Raw genomic sequence first — 16279 nt, 5'->3', positions numbered from 1 at the left:
GAGGTACAATACTTAGTGACAAGCCTTGGATAGGCCATGGAAAAGCTAGATGGTTTCGAGAAGACGGTCCATGCCAAGCTTGATGCTAAATTCAATGAGGTGCTTGCACGTATACCACCACCATTTGCAGCTAACGTCCCTCTGCAACAACAACGAGAACAACATCAACGACCAAAAATCGTGGGACGAGCGCAATGTGTGCCTCTCGACCAAGGCCAGAATTCTGGTGCCATTGCTACTGTTGCAGCTTATGTGGCTGCTGCTCATACTATTGTTGAGAAGATTGCAGATTATGTTGGTGATTACGATGATGAGGGAGAGGTTGCTCCAAATCAGCACTAGGGACAACAACCACCACCACAAGCAATGGGTCATCCACATGGATACAATCGCCATGGTAGGGCTGCACCAGCCCCTTAGGTATGGGATCATGACCATCTCTGTAACTTAAATCGAATATTCCTACATTTGATGGTAGATATGTTCCTGATATATATTTTATAAGGGAGTTAGAAACATGAAAACATTTTACATGCTTATAATTTCCTGAGGATAGACGTGTTGCTACTTCTGTTTGTTCATTCACTAGTTTTGCTTGTGTTTGGTGGTCCAAACGTTGTAGAATATATCATGCTAATATTCCAACTACTTGGGCTGCTTTGAAAACTTATGTGCATACTCGTTGGGTTCCACCATATTATCAATGTGAATTACCTCAGAAATTGCAACGTTTAAGACTCGCAAAAAATTATGTAGAAGAATATTATAAGGAATTACGAAATGGCATGATTCGATGTGGTATTGTTGAGTACAACGAAGCTATGCTTGCATGTTTTATGGGTGGATTAAATAGATATATTCAAACTACTTTAGAGTATAAGGAGTAAAACACTATCAGTCGTTTATTCCATCTTTCTTGCAAAGCTGAACGTGAAGTGAAGGATCGACATGCATTGGCCAAAACTATTTTTTCATGGATGCCACACCCCTCACCTGCTTCCAGACGTCCTGCTGGTTTATATATGCCTTTCCCTGTACGTAGTGTTCCTTGGGAGGGTATAACTATGGCCTTTCCCTGTACGTAGTGTTCCTTGGGAGGGTATAACTATGGACTTCGTTTTAGGTTTACCTCAAATAAAGAAGGGGCGGGATACATGTTTTTTTATGGATAGATTTTCAAAAATGGCACACATCATACCATGTGATAAAAGTGATGATGCTTCTAATGTGTCTGATTTGTTCTTTCATAAAATTATTTGCTTCCATGGTCTGCCAAATACAATTGTTTCAGATCATGATTCTAAATTTGTTAGCTTCTTTGGGAGATGTTTATGGGCTAAATTGGGGACAAAACTCCTTTTTAGTACTACATATTGTTGGATCGATAAAAGAGGTGTCTAGAGGGGGGTGAATAGACTACTTGCATAAATTAAAATCCTACCCTTTTCCCAATTTTAATTAATAGTTGGCATATTTTAGCAATTCTATCAAGTCTAGCGCACCCTACACATGCTAATCAACAAATATGGCTGCGGAAAGTAAATACATTACACATGTAAGTAAGGAGTAGACTTTAGGAAAATCAAATGCAAAGAATACGCGACAAATTTTGGCATTGTTCTCATAGGTGGTGCTATCGTACGTACATGTTAGTGGAGATTTCAACACACGAAGGGTAATGGCTGCGATAGTCCACGGAGGGATCGAACCACAAGGGGTCCACGAAGAAGCGGCCACACAAGACTAGCCTCACTCACGGTAGATCTTCACAAAGTAGGCAATCTCCTTGCCCGTACAAACTTCTTGGTTCAACTGCAAAACATGAAGTAGGAGGCTCCCAAGCCAAACCTAACCAATCTAGGAGGCACCATCCCCCAAAAGGTAATAGAATTTGTAGAACAATGAACTCCTTGCTCTTGTTCTTCAAAAGAAAGTCTCATAAACACTCTATCACTCTCTCACAGATTTGGCATGGGTTGGAGAGATTGATTTTGTGGAAAAAAACTTGGGGAGGCTAGAGATCATGTTTCAAATGGTTGGATTGGAATCTCTTGATCTCAACACATGAGTAGGTGGCTCTCTATAAGAACAATGGATCTGGCAAGTGTAAGTGTCTTCTCAGTGCTTCCTCTACGAATGAGAGGAGGTGGAGGGGGGTATATATAGGCATCCCCCAAAATCCAACCATAACAACATTATTGCGCAACTCGGTGACACCGAAAAGAATCTCGGTGGTACTGAGTTTCACTAAATGTGGCAACTTTTGAATTCTCAGTGAGACCGATATATGAATCTCGCTGGTACTGATACGATGACATAGACCAGTTTCCAAATCTCGGTGAGACCGATTCCCTTCATGGAAAATCTGATTCCCGTAATTTGCTCAAGACAAAGTTGGTCACTGAATATCGGTAGCACCAATATGGAAGTTGGTGTTACCGAGAGATTAGTGTTTGGTAAAGGATATGTCTGGTGGAAAATTGGTAGGGCCAAGTGGGAAAAGTTGGTGGCACCGATTTTGCTGGTTTGGCTCGGGATAGAGATATTTGTGGGAGAATGAGTGAATATTTTTGGTGGCTATCTCTAATCACTTGAGCAAGCAATTCATCATAATACCTCACCCTATTTTAATAGTATTGACTTTCCTATGGACTCAAAAGTGATTTCTCACAAATGTAAAATGTAGAGTCCTCTTGCTTGAAGCTTGAGGAAATCCTATTCCTTTCCTTCATCAAGGGGTTTCTCCTCAGAATCGTTTGTCCAATGCTCTTTGTGGACTATACCTGAAATATACTAGGTAAATGTGTTAGTGCAAGAGATAGTGTATGGTATGAATTATCAAAACCACCAAGGGAGCATATGTGGTTTCAATCTCCCCATTTTTGGTAATTGTTGACAAGATACAATCAAAACTTCAAATAAACATAGGCATTAGAATATGACAGCTTTGAAGGATACATGACTAGTACAAGCTCCCCCTAAATGTGTGCAATCCCTTTTTAAAGGATAGTTGCTTTGGACTGCATGGGCAAACACATAGTAGAAGGACAAGACAAGTCGTATAAATCATAGCTATATGCATCAAACATATGTGAATGAATGAATTCCATGTTCAAGACTCACTCTTGCAAATAATATGTGCAGGAGACAAGAGATCATCATGAACAAGGATATGATGCATATACTTACCTTGAGGTTCTTGAGAGTCATAGCAGTAGGTGTATACTTGGGAAAACAAATGTTAGATAACACAATAGTACTGTACTGTCAATATGCAAAGAGCTTCAAAAGTACAAAGATATGGAGAACATATGAGAAATATGATTTGATGATAGATATGTCTCCAAGAGAATTTAGAAATTTCTCGCTTAAGGATGAATATGTAAGAATTTCCTCTCCCCCTGAATCATAGCATGTAGATATTGGAGTAGGTACGGTGAGACAAGTTCAATCCAAAGATAGCAGTAGAACAATTATCTCTCTCTCCCCTTTAATGGTATTACTCCCCCGAGTATGTAAGGTTCGATATATCTCCCCCTTTGCGTGATCTCCCTTTAGGTAGATATATCACCTCCTTTTGATTGAAGCTTAGTGGAAGCTTTGATATTTCTCCCCCTTTGGCATTAATTTCCAAAAAGGTCACGGGGTAAGGGATCATTGAGAGAAAAGGGATCCTTGATTCTTCTCTCTTTGATAAGCGTTCCTCGAATTTGTCTTTTCTTCCACTTAAGAATAGATAATAGTTCCTTGAACTATCTTGTGACAGCCCAAGACCGACGCTCCGGAAGATTCCCCTCTTTTCAGTTGTCGCCGTGTTATTATTTTGTTTGCCGCATTCATCATCGCATCATTCGCATCATGTGCATTGCATCGGCACCGCGTTGCCGCCAGTTTTCAAAAGTTGCATCCGTTATTAGTTTCTGGTTCTCTCCTTTCTCTTCGTTGCCCGTGTTGAGCCCAACCACACACGCACGCGCCCGCGACATCGTTAAAATATTTGGTTTTAAAAGTGTATATAAAATATTCTCTGATTGGGTTGAAACTTGGCGCGCGGTCTTATTTTAATATAGGTAGGCCGCCTACCAATTTTCTCGCAATCGGAGTCCGCCTGGTACCCGAACGGTCGTTCATAGCGGCACCGTCTTCGGGTTATTCGTCGGACGTTTTTGGTATTTTAAAAACGCGTTGTTGGGTGCCCGTTTTCCCTCTCATCGCCGGCTAGCCTACTCTACACGGCCACTTAGCCCGTCCCCGCGTCCGTGGTCGTCCGATCGCGATCCCATGGTCGAAAACGGAGCCGGATTCGGATAACCCTTGCCCCTGCCTATAAATAGACATCCTCCCCTTCCATTTTTAGTGTCTCTCTCTCTCCTCCTCGAAAACCACGCCACCCCCAAACCCTAGCCGGCGCAGCAGCCTCTCTCTCCTCCTGCCAGCCGCCGAGGCCTGCCCGAGCCCGCAGCCAGCCCTCCCGGCCCGGATCCGCCGCCAGCCGCCACCTCGAGGGGAGGCGCCCCAGAGCCAGCCCCTGCCCGAGCTCCTGTCGAGCCCTAGCCCTCCTCTGCCAGCCAGATCTGGAGGGATCCGCAGGCAGCCGCCGCCGCCATCGCTGCCCGCCGCAAGGCAATGGTTGCCTCGCCCACGTCTCCTCCCTGCTCCCACGCCTCCCTGCTGCTGCTGATGCATGCCATGTCGCGCCGCCGCCGTTTGCCGCCACCATCCTTGCCGGCCGGATCTGGCCAGCTTCGGTCAGGTAGGATCCATCCCAGCCGCCGAGCGCACCCCGCCGCTAGTCCCTGTAGCCGTGCCGCCATGGCCTCGCTTGGGAGGTAGGAGATGAGCCCCTGCTTGCCCCGTGCACACCAGCGCCTGGGCCGCAGCTCCCCGGCCCAGCTGGCCCGCTTCGCCCGCCTGGCCAGGTCGGCCTCGCTTCGCCAAGCCAGCGCCCCCGTGGGCTTTTCCCCTCAGCCAGGCCCACTAGTCGGCCACTTCAGCGCCTAGCCGGCCCAGCTTCCCCAGTCGGTTCCCTCTCCACCAGCCGGCCCATTGGCCCAACGTGAGCCGCCCGCAATCCCTCGCGCCAGGCGTATAATAGCTAAGTTGCGCGCGCCATGTTTCGGCCCAATGGATATTATTTATTCCGGCGATTTAGTATTTTCCGAAAAGGTGCATATTTTCAAACGCCCGTGGTTTTTAAACCGGGCATCGGATCGCTATGTTTTATGTATGTAACTTGTGTAGTTTTTTTGCGTAGAATCATATTTTGCCACTTGCATGCATGTTTGAAGTGGTTTGACCCGCTGTTTGCCTAGTTTTGCGTGTTGTCCTAATATGTTAGATATTCCGTAGATATTTTTGTGCATGTCCGGATTGTTCAAATACCATAGATAAAATGTTCATGTTGTTTGGGACCCTTTGCCATGTATTTTAGAGTAGTTGTTTGCATTTTTGCATGTAGGTTCCGTCGCTAGTTTGTTATGTCGTGTTTAAGACATATTCTTGGATATACGTGTGGCGTTAGTTTTATTTTGCAACCCCACATATTATATTTGTTTGGGGGTAGAAAAATCCATCGAATTTAACTATGCATTTTGTTTTAGCTTTTGAGCAAGCTAGTGCGCATGATATTTTTCCATGTTGCCCTTTTGTCTATTTTATGGTATTTATTCCGTGCGTGATATGCATGAGTTGTGGACTAGAGATATGCTCTTGGGTATGCATGTTAGCCCCAGGTAATTTTGGTTGCAATAGAAATCCATGTTTAGGTGTTGTTTGTTTGTTATCCACATGCTAGAAAATAGTCCTGGTTTGGAGATGCTGAAATAAAATCTGTAATATTTTGTTGTTGTCTTGCCATGAGTTTTGCTAGTGATCTATAGCTCTTTTGAGGTTCGTGCGATGGAGTTATTTGTAGTACTTCAGATTCTCTAGCATGCTTTAAATTTTCACGTCATTTGGTGCTCTGTAGCATATATTTTTGTTGTTGTTAATATGCCTTCAGATCAAAAACTGCACTGTCAGAAACTGTTATTTTCACTAACTCTGAAACTGTGTGTGAGATGCAATTTTGTGAGTTCTTTTCCTAGTGATCCATGCTTCCATGCTAGATGTTATTAGTAGGGTGTTGAAGTGCATCTTGTCTCTACTGTCTCATGCGTTGTTTGAGCATTTTAGATTTATGTAGCTTGTTGTTTTGCGGTGTAGAAAATGCCATGCTGCTGTTTCGGGCATATTGTAGCTATTTCTTGTGTACCTTATAATTGTTGAACCGTTGCTCCGTTTTTATCGTGTCCTATATGAAACTTGCTTAGAATCTTGTGTAGTTTCATATTATGTTGCTGCCTTCTTCGTTTGGGATGCTTGTAACTGTCATTGCATACATATTGCATTCATGCCATCATATCTGCGGTGACCATATCTTTTGAACCGTAGCTCCGTTGGAGATATTCTCTATGTGTAAATTGATTGGAACGACGCATAGAATCATGTGAACCTATTTATTTTGCTATTTAACAAATATTAAAACGTGTTAGTTCAGATCTGGACATAATTCTAATTTAACATGTGGGGTCATCTCGGAGATGCTATAAGTCGTTTCCGACCTCATTTAAAATGCCTAGATAGGTAGATTAATTACGCTTCACCTCTTAACATGTTTAACCACATTAATATTACCGAGTACCTAATCGGGATAGAACCAAATAATTCGTATGTGGGGTTTCATCAATATGCAACTTGTTGCATATTGAACTTCACTTAATGTGTGGAGTTTGATTGTGTGAATTGGCATGTCATACGAGCATAATTGATACCGTTCATGCATCATATGTGTTGTGCATCGCGTGGTGAATATCGTGTGTTGATTATTGTTTCCGGCTTCCTTCGTCTCGATAGAGTTCCGCAAGCGTGTCGGAATGTGAGGACCCGTTCGACTAGATCGGTTCATGTGCTTCACCGAGTCATTCTTCTTCCAAGCGAGATCTCAGGCAAGATGACCATTTCCCCATATACCATTACTATCATTGCCATGCTAGTTGTTTCGTTTCTATCGTTATGTCTCGTTGCCTACCACCTGTTAAATATCAGCCTCTCAACATTGCCATGAAAATCTTCAACCTGTTCACAACCTAGCAAACCACTGATTGTCTATGTTACCGCTTGCTTAACTATGTGTTAGCGTTGCTAGTTGCAGGTGCAGTTGCTTCCATGTGATAACATGGGTTCCTTGTTATGTCACCATATTAATGCTATTAAATTAATGCACCTATATACTTGGTGAAAAAGTTGAAGGCTCGACCTTTCTAGCCTGGTGTTTTGTTCCACCTTTGCCCCCTTACTTTTGGCTACCGATGTTATGTTCCATAAATGAGCGCTCCTAACATGCTTGGGGTTGTTATGGGGAACCCCTAGATTCTCGTTTTAGGATAAAGCTCGTCCGGCAAGGCCCAACATTGGTACTATATTTGCCCAACATAATAACTTTGTTAATAGTGAAAAACATAGGGAGTTCGCGCTACCCGAGGAGTATTTCAACATAATACAGGGAGGGCCAGTGCTGATGGTGCTGGTCCAAAACAAAGGCGTTTGCGGGGCCAACCCGGGTCAACTCGGGTGATGTCTATCCGGCCACCGTACGCTGTGCTTATCCGTCATGTCCTGAGAACGAGATACGCGGCTCCTATCGGGATCGTCGACACGCTGGGCGGCCTTGCTGGACTTGTTTTACCTTTATCGAGCGTCTTGTGCGAGGGATACCGAGGATGCTTTGAGCTATCTCGAGGTTGAGGTTTTCCAATAGGGATCCGAGGAGATCACGGGTTTCCCTGATCGAGGTCATTCCGCGCAGCGTGTGGTAGTTTGTGATGGACTAGTTGGAGCACCCCTGCAGGGTTAAATCTTTCGGAAAGCTGTGCCCGCGGTTATGTGGCAATGTAGTAACTTTGTTTAACATCCGGTTCTAGATAACTTGAAGTTAACTTAATTAAATATGCCAACTGAGTGCGTAACCGTGATTGTCTCTTTCGTTAGGTCTTTCTCCGATCGACAACACGGTGGGGTTATATTTGACGTAAGTAGTTGTTCAGGATCATTCATTTGATCATCAATAGTTCACGTCCGCTATGCATAGATCATCCCCATCTTTATTCTTGTACTTGTAATTTAGCCACTAAATATATGATTAGTCGCTTGCTACAGCCTCACAACTTAACCTTACCTCACCCATTAAAATTTGCTAGTCTTGATACCTTTGGAAATGAGATTGCTGAGTCCCCTGTGGCTCACAGATTACAACAACACCAGTTGCAGGTACATGTAAGGATATTAAGACGTGAGCGCGATGATTGTTCATTTGGAGTTTCTTCTTCTTCATCTTCGTCAATATACGATGGGTTCTAGGCCGGCAGCCTGTGATAGCAAGGTTGGACATCGTTCTTTTCTCGTTTGTTTTCATCCCTAGTCGGCCCTCCTCTTCTTCGTGATATTAATGTATTTGTACTGATGTGACTATGATGTAGCTTGTGGCGAGCGTAAGCCAATTCCATATACTCTTTTCTTCAGTACATGTACTTGTAACGATATCCATTCTAGTGAAATGACGAGATGTGCTTCTATCCCTATCGAGGCCCTCGTGCCAAAATAAGGATAGGATCGCATCTTAGGCGTTACATATCTCCCCCTATGTCACGGATCCTGTATGTTTCTTCCTCCTATATTGTGGGATCACTCAGGATTTCTCCCCCTCAAAAATTTTGGGAAACAAGATTATATCCTACTTTGGCAAAAATGGAAATGCTCAATATGAGCTTAGGAGGTAATAAAACTTGGGATTATTGACAATCTTTCTCCTCGTTAGTCAAAAATACAGAAAATATTTGAAAATCATAGGCAGTGATATGTTTCGGAGTCACCAAGTCAATATGGTTCGGTAGAAGCGAGAATGATAGCAGGCCTCTGGAGGAATCGGTTAGACCGAGTGTCCCAGATTGATGAGACCGAGTTGCAATAAAAATCAACTCCTTAACTTAAAATAGAAAAAAAATATCCACAGACTTTGAAAAAGGAAATATCCAAAGATTGAAAAGGAAATAAGAGAAAACTTTTTGTTTGAAATATATACATAAATATAGATGAGAGTTGTATGGTTCCAAGAAAGCATGCAAGGAAAACGTGAACCATGCAAGAATCTCCATCTAGATGTGGGGCGGTGACTAGATCACCTATATTAGAGTATATTGACTTGAGGAGTCAAGCAAGAATGCTTGATCATAGGTCATACTCATCGTTAAGCACAAAATGGGGTTACCAATTTTTGATTAAGCTTTTTAATGTCTTCATATTACTTTAGTTGCTTGACCTCATGACTTGGTGCAAAGCTTTATCAAGGATGTGAGTACATACCATCGAATGATGTTGATGACATGGCATATAGGTGAACTTGTCGTGGATGCTCAAAGTTGATGAAGATCATCTTAACTTGGGAGCTATCCTTGTTGTTTTGGTTCACGTTTCACCTACAAAGGTTAGTCATGCAAGGAAGAACATAATATATCCAAATGACATGAGTGAATTTCATCATCATATAATTGTCAAGGATATGATTTTGTTGTCTTCTTCCTTCATCTGTGAAGAAGGGATTGTTGATACTTGTCTATGTCAAAATTGCTTTTGATGTGAGTTGATGTTAATCTTTTAAAGTGTAGATCTGCCAAGTACCTACAAAAGTTTAGATGCAATAGAAGGGGTCATAGTTTTCCAAGATATACGAAAGTTTCGTATCAATGTCATCATGGAATAGACAATCAAGCTCATGCCCTTGCATGCATTCGAATGAGTCTAGCTCAAGTTTGAAGCATCTATGATGTTCAACTCACTCCTCAACTGACAAAATAAATTCTCATCAAGTGGTTTGGTAAAGATATCAGCTAATTGTTTGTCGGTACGAACATGCTTGAGATCTATACTCCTTTACCAATATGATCACGAATGAAAAAGATGTCACACTTGAATATGTTCAGTTCGAGAATGTTGCACAGGATTATAGGCAATTTTAATAGCACTTTCATCTCCACACAATAACGGGACATGTCTCACATGGATGCCATAATCCTTAAGTGTTTGAGTCATCCATAGTAATTGCGCACAACATCATCCGAAGGCAATGTAATCCACTTCGGTAGTAGATAAAGATACTGGTTTTTTTTTCTTGGATGACCAAGACACAAGAGATCTCCCACGAAATTGACATGTACCCGAGGTGGATTTTCTATCAACCTTGTCTGCGGCATAGTCCTAGTCGGAATAGCCAACAAGATTAAAAGAAGATCCCTTGGGATACAATATGCCAATGTTTGGTGTATGTATCAACTATCAAGTGATCCTTTTAACACACAATAGATGAAATTATTTAGGTGCCGCTTGATATCAGCTACATATGCAAACACTCAACATGATATCGGGTCTGGAGGCACATAGATATAGCAATGAACGGATCATTGATCGATAAACCTTTTGATCAACCAGTTTGTCCTCCTTAGTGAGGACAACGTGTCCACTAGTAGGCATGGGGTTCTCATACCTTTGCACTGTTCCATGTTGAACTTCCTGATTTAGTCGTTGGTGTACTTGGTTTGAGAGACAAACGTACCTTCTCGATTGTTTGATTTGCAAACCAAGGAGGAATTTCAGCTCACACATCATAGACATCTCATACTTCTCTGGCATCAACTTCCAAATTTGTCACTAAAATGTGGGTTAGTAGAACAAAAGATAATATCATCCACATATATTTGGCACACAAATAGTTTTCCATTAACTCTTCTAGTGAATAAGGTTGCCTCGATTTTACTAATCTCAAAACCCTTTTCAATGAGAAACTTTGTTAGGCATTTGTACCAAGGTCTAGGGGCTTGTTTAAGACCATACAAAGCTTTACGAAGTTTGTAAACATGATTAGGGTTCTTAGGGTTCACAAAGCATGGAGGTTATTTGACATAAACCTCCTCCTCAATTTAATCGTTTAGAAAAGCAATTTTGATATCCATTTGGTAAATAGTAATATCATGGTGTTTGGCATAAGCGAGAAGAATGTGAATGGATTCAATTCTAGCAACGGGGGCATATGTCTCACTGTAGTCCATACCTTCGACTTTCGGGTATCCTTGCGCTACGAGACGTGCCTTCTTGTGTACAACTTGACCATTTCATCTTGCTTGTTCTAAAACACCCATTTTGTACCAATGATGTTGTGTCGTCCTTGGGCTATTCCACGTGTGTCCACATTTGATTCCTCTCGAAGTTGTGTAGCTCTTCATGCATGGCATTCAGACAATCCGGGTCTTGAAGGGCTTCTTCTACCTACATAGGCTCAATGCTATACATAAATGAATAATTGTCACAAAAATTTGCTAAACAAGATTTAGAATGAGTGATTCTCCCGGTTTGTATGTTACCGAAGATTTGATTCACCGGATGATCTTTGTCCACTCTTGCTCAAACTCATGAGGGCTTATTCTTGTTGGATGGTGGAGCTTCCTCATCATATTATTCTTGTTCTTTTTTGATGATGGTGTCATATCCTTAAGGTGGTGGTGAGGAAGGTTGAGGTGGATCATCATAATGTACTTCTGCCTCTTCTTCATCACGACGTGTACCGCTTGTGGATTCCTCCATGTCGTTGTGTGGTTCGCCTTGAAGCGAAGTAGAAGCTTTCACTTGAGTTGATGAAGTACTTTCCTTCACCTCGATGCGACGAATCTTGCCGATAGGTAAATATTGGATGCCTTCCGAGGGTTCCTTATCTCCTAAATCATTTGAAAATTGTTTGACTTGCGAAACATTTGATTCATCAAACTTCACATCTACCATCTCTTCAACTTTTCGATTGAAGCTCTTGTAGACACGGTAAGTGTGAGAGTTTGATCCGTAACCAAGTAGGAAAACTTCATGAGATTTATGAGCAAATTTATTGTGACAATTCTTATCCGGAATGTAGCACTTTGGGCCGAATACTCAAAAGTATCCAACTTGGGGTTTGTTACCGATGATTAGCTCGTATGTCATTTTATCGAGAAGCTTGTGTAAGTAGAGGCGGTTTATGGCGTGAAAAGTTGTTTCCACGGATTCTACCCAAAAGTGTCTTGGTGTCTTGTATTCGTCAAGCATCGTACTGGCAATCTCTATGAGAGTCAGGTTCTTCCTGTCAACAACTCATGTGAGATACCTTCTACATCAAGAAAAGTATTCCCATTTGTTATCTTGAACTCCGTTCCGTTGTCACTCCGAACTTTCTTGATCTTCACTTAAAATTGATTCTGCGCTGTCCGAGCGAGGTTATTCAAGATATGTTGTACTTGTGACTTATCATCAAGAAAGAATACCCATGCAAATCTAGAAAAATCATCAACAATGACTAAACCATAAGAATTTCCACCGAGGACCAAAAATATCCATGTGAAGCAGCTCGAGTAGCCTTCTTGTAGTCATGAAGTTCTTCACAGGATTAGTTCCACTGACTTGTTTTCCTGCTTGCCAAGCAGTACAAAGTCTATCTTTGTCAAAGATAACATCTTTAACACCAAGAATATGATCATCTTCGATAGGCATGTCAAGGTTACGCATACCAACATGTCCTAGCCTTCTATGCCATCACCAACTTTTAGAGGATTTTGCAATAAGACATGTATGGGGTTTGGATTTTTTAGTGAAATGGATAATGTATAGATCACCTTTGCGAAAACCAGTAAATACCATGTTATGATTGTTGTTGCGAAACACTTGGCAGTCAACTTTTGTAAATATCACATTGAAACCAAAGTCTGCTACTCTAGATATGGAAATAAGATTGTATCCAAGGGATTCAACAAGCATGCCATTTTGAATGGGCCTATCTTGAGTTATGGCCACCTTACCAAGACCAAGTACCTTACCCTTGGAGTTGTCTTCAAAGGTCACATATCTTTGAGGTCCACGGTTTGGTGTGATCTGATGGAGCATGTCTTTATCTCTAGTTATGTCATTGGTGCATCCACTGTCGATTATCCACTCTTTTCCTTAGGCCCTATAGTCTCTAAGGTTCGCTAGAAGACTAAGGTTCCTCATGACCTTCTCATACTCAATGTCAAACTCTTCCCGTTCATCATAGTATCCATGCTCGACATTGTCATTATCAGACGGAATATCCTCATCATAAGAATCAAGAATTTCATTAGAATTTTGACTATGACAATGTTCATGTTTATGCATGTGCATGGCTTCAACAGTGACATTGTTAATGGTAATGACATCTCCTTTAGCACGCATGTGGTTACGAATCTCAAATAGACATTTATCAAAATTAGGATGAGTTGGTTTCATTTTGTGAAAGTTGATGCATTTATAAAAATGATATCTAGATTTATTAGGGAATAGTCAGGATATCTTTTCTCTAAGTTTTTCCATAAAGTGTCAGCACACTCAAAATTCTGTAATTGATTAAGCACATTTCTTGGTAGTCCTCGAATGATGAGATTTACTATTTTAAGATTACCAAACATATCAAGTTCTTCATCATGAGAAAGATGTAAGGGATCAATGGGAGGCGCAGGAAAGTCCCAGCTCTGCCAATAGCATGCCCGGCATCCGACACATGTCATAAACGAAATAGTAACAGTCGAGACGACTCACTGAGGGGGGCCAGGTCGGGGCGAACAATAGCCGTGTGAAGTCCTCCTTTGTTATTTTCACAAGGGCGGAAGACACATAAGCCACCCCTCCTCATTCGACGAGCCCGCGTATTCCCAAGACGCGCTCTGCGAAGGCCGTTTTGCTCCACCCCTCCCACGATCCACAGTCAACGAGCATCGTGGGAAAACAGTGAAAAATGTTCACCACGGCCGCAAAAAAGATCGACCACTTGTTTGTGCTCTACTTTTGGGCCTAGCCTAAACCCTAAACCCTAAATGGCATCAGGGACTTCAGTGTGGCCCAGGCCTGGGGGCTGTTGTGAGTGTACTAAAGAATGGGTCCCTTAGTACCCGGACTCGTACACAAATGGTAGCAGCCTCTTCACTCGGCAACACCTTGCTGGATGAAATCTCTAACCACAAGTTACAAGACAAGGCCCCCGACAAGCCACCTTGCCGGGAGGGAGAAGACCCGACAGCAATCACGGCCGGCTAGAACCCTCCGCATCTCCACCTCTCCACATCATCAGGATGATTGTTAACATTAGGGTGGTGTCGAGCGGGAGTCAATTATGTGGGTCTAGTCAGAGGCCTCTACAAATAGTGAGGGACATGCAACAACTTTAATGACACCCATTCTACAGCGAGTCAAAATAATAAGAGGTAGTTGGGCGAACGACACAAAAAGAGAGAAGAGACTTGCCGGGGGACACCGCGTGGGTGACACATCCCGGTGCATTTATTGCACGTGTCCTAATCCGTCAGGGTTAGGTATTCGCAAGTGTAGCTACTATTAGTACTTTTGGCAGATATAGAAGCAACTATTCACCCTTCCAAAAAGACCATTTTAGCCATTGTGGTAACCCCTTTCACTATAAAAGGAGGTCCATGGGTACCTTTAGAATAGTCGACACCTTGTCCATTTGCACACGTAGATGCACTCCTTGTGCTTCCTTGTGGGGTTGTTGCGCTCATGTAGTTTGGTCTTCCACCAACATAATCCACAAACACACGACATTGGATATTACGCTTTCGAGGATGCTCTTTGTGAATGTGTGCCCCCCTCATGAACCACAATGGGCCTGGTAGGTCCCATAGGTCGACCTTCCCCCGACATATTTGGTGCGCCAGGAAGGGGGTTGCACCTGCGTGAATCTTTGGTGGTTCCTGCACTTCTTCATCAGCCTCTTCATCGACGAATATGGCTCCCAAGAAAGATGGGGGCACCTCTGTGGTTGTCCCATATTTGTCCAAGCCGTCATCGCAGGCGGCTACAAGCAACGTAAACAAGGGCGACCATCACGCTGACCATGCTGGTGAGCACGGACACAACACCATGCGGAGTTCCACAATCCGCGACCTATATCTCATCATCATGGTAGCACAAGGAGCGTCTGAGACGACTGGGAACAACGTCGAGACTGCAGTAACTACATCAATTGCGTCAACGACGGGATGTCCTCTGAGTCCCTCGCAAGACAACAGTGACCAGCACCAGTGGATCGGCGACGACCCTGGGCGATGTACAAACAACACCCCTGCTCGCCAATCCCAGGGCACGTAGCTCCAAGCTTGTCTTCAACCTCCTGAGAAGAGGGTGGAGCATGTCGCAAGATAGGGGAGCGTTCCTCCCAACACAGTCGGGAGTAGAAATGCCACTCGTGCCTGATTTTGCGCCATGCCCAAGACAGCGGAGGAAGCACTGGAACGGATCCAGTTATTGCTATGCTTCCCGCCTGCATAGGCGAAAATGAAGGACTGGAGGGCGACCATACAGATCTTGCTCAGCTTCGTGAACCGCGACAAAACGGAGGTGGCTAGTCCCTCGCGAACACGCCACACGACTCCAATAGGACCTGCTGCCATGCGCGATGCTGGCGGGGTACCCATGGTATAGTTGCCCCCGGAGAGAAACAACTATCCCGCCAGTCCGACACAGAAGACGAGGTGTCTTATGCCTTGACAAACCCGCGGAATAAACAAGATCAACGTCATGTTTTGAAGGACATGCGCAAGGAGGATGCACGCACCACTATCGAGCGGCAGCGTGAGACACGCCACAAATCGAATGGACATGCAAACCCAGCCATCGACGAGCCTGCACCTGGGGTGCTGGGCAGCCTGCCTTACGAGGTAGGATGCTCAGCATTCATCCACGAGTTGTGGCAAGTCTGCTGGCCCTCTAGTAGTCCCTTCAAACCTAAGCTGCCGAACAAATATGACGACACGATCAGCCCTTCGGAGTGCGGGCTACCGTGGGACGAGATGAGAAGGAGTTCACCAATTACTTCCCGTTGGTGTTAAAATCGAATGTGGTGGCCTCGACTTATAACTCGTGATCACCGAATGTACAGGCACAGTTATTCCAGAGATCAATGCTCACCGAACAGACAAAAACTGAATAACAAGAGAATTAAATCAATTACATATCGTTTTATTAAAAGATGGCCTCCATGGCCAAGTCTTCATATAGTTGCAGCACAAAATCTTCATAGATAGCGTGAAACCATGCCATATGCCTTAACCCTACAGTCATTCTGAGTGGGAAGCATCCTAGCTCGCTGGAATGTCACCAAAATATTATTCATCATATCATGTTCTCTTATGCCACATCAATG

Source organism: Hordeum vulgare, chromosome 3H (genome assembly GCF_904849725.1).
Source record: "Hordeum vulgare subsp. vulgare chromosome 3H, MorexV3_pseudomolecules_assembly, whole genome shotgun sequence".
Classification (NCBI taxonomy): Eukaryota; Viridiplantae; Streptophyta; class Magnoliopsida; order Poales; family Poaceae; genus Hordeum; species Hordeum vulgare.
Note: the sequence above shows the minus strand (reverse complement) of the source record.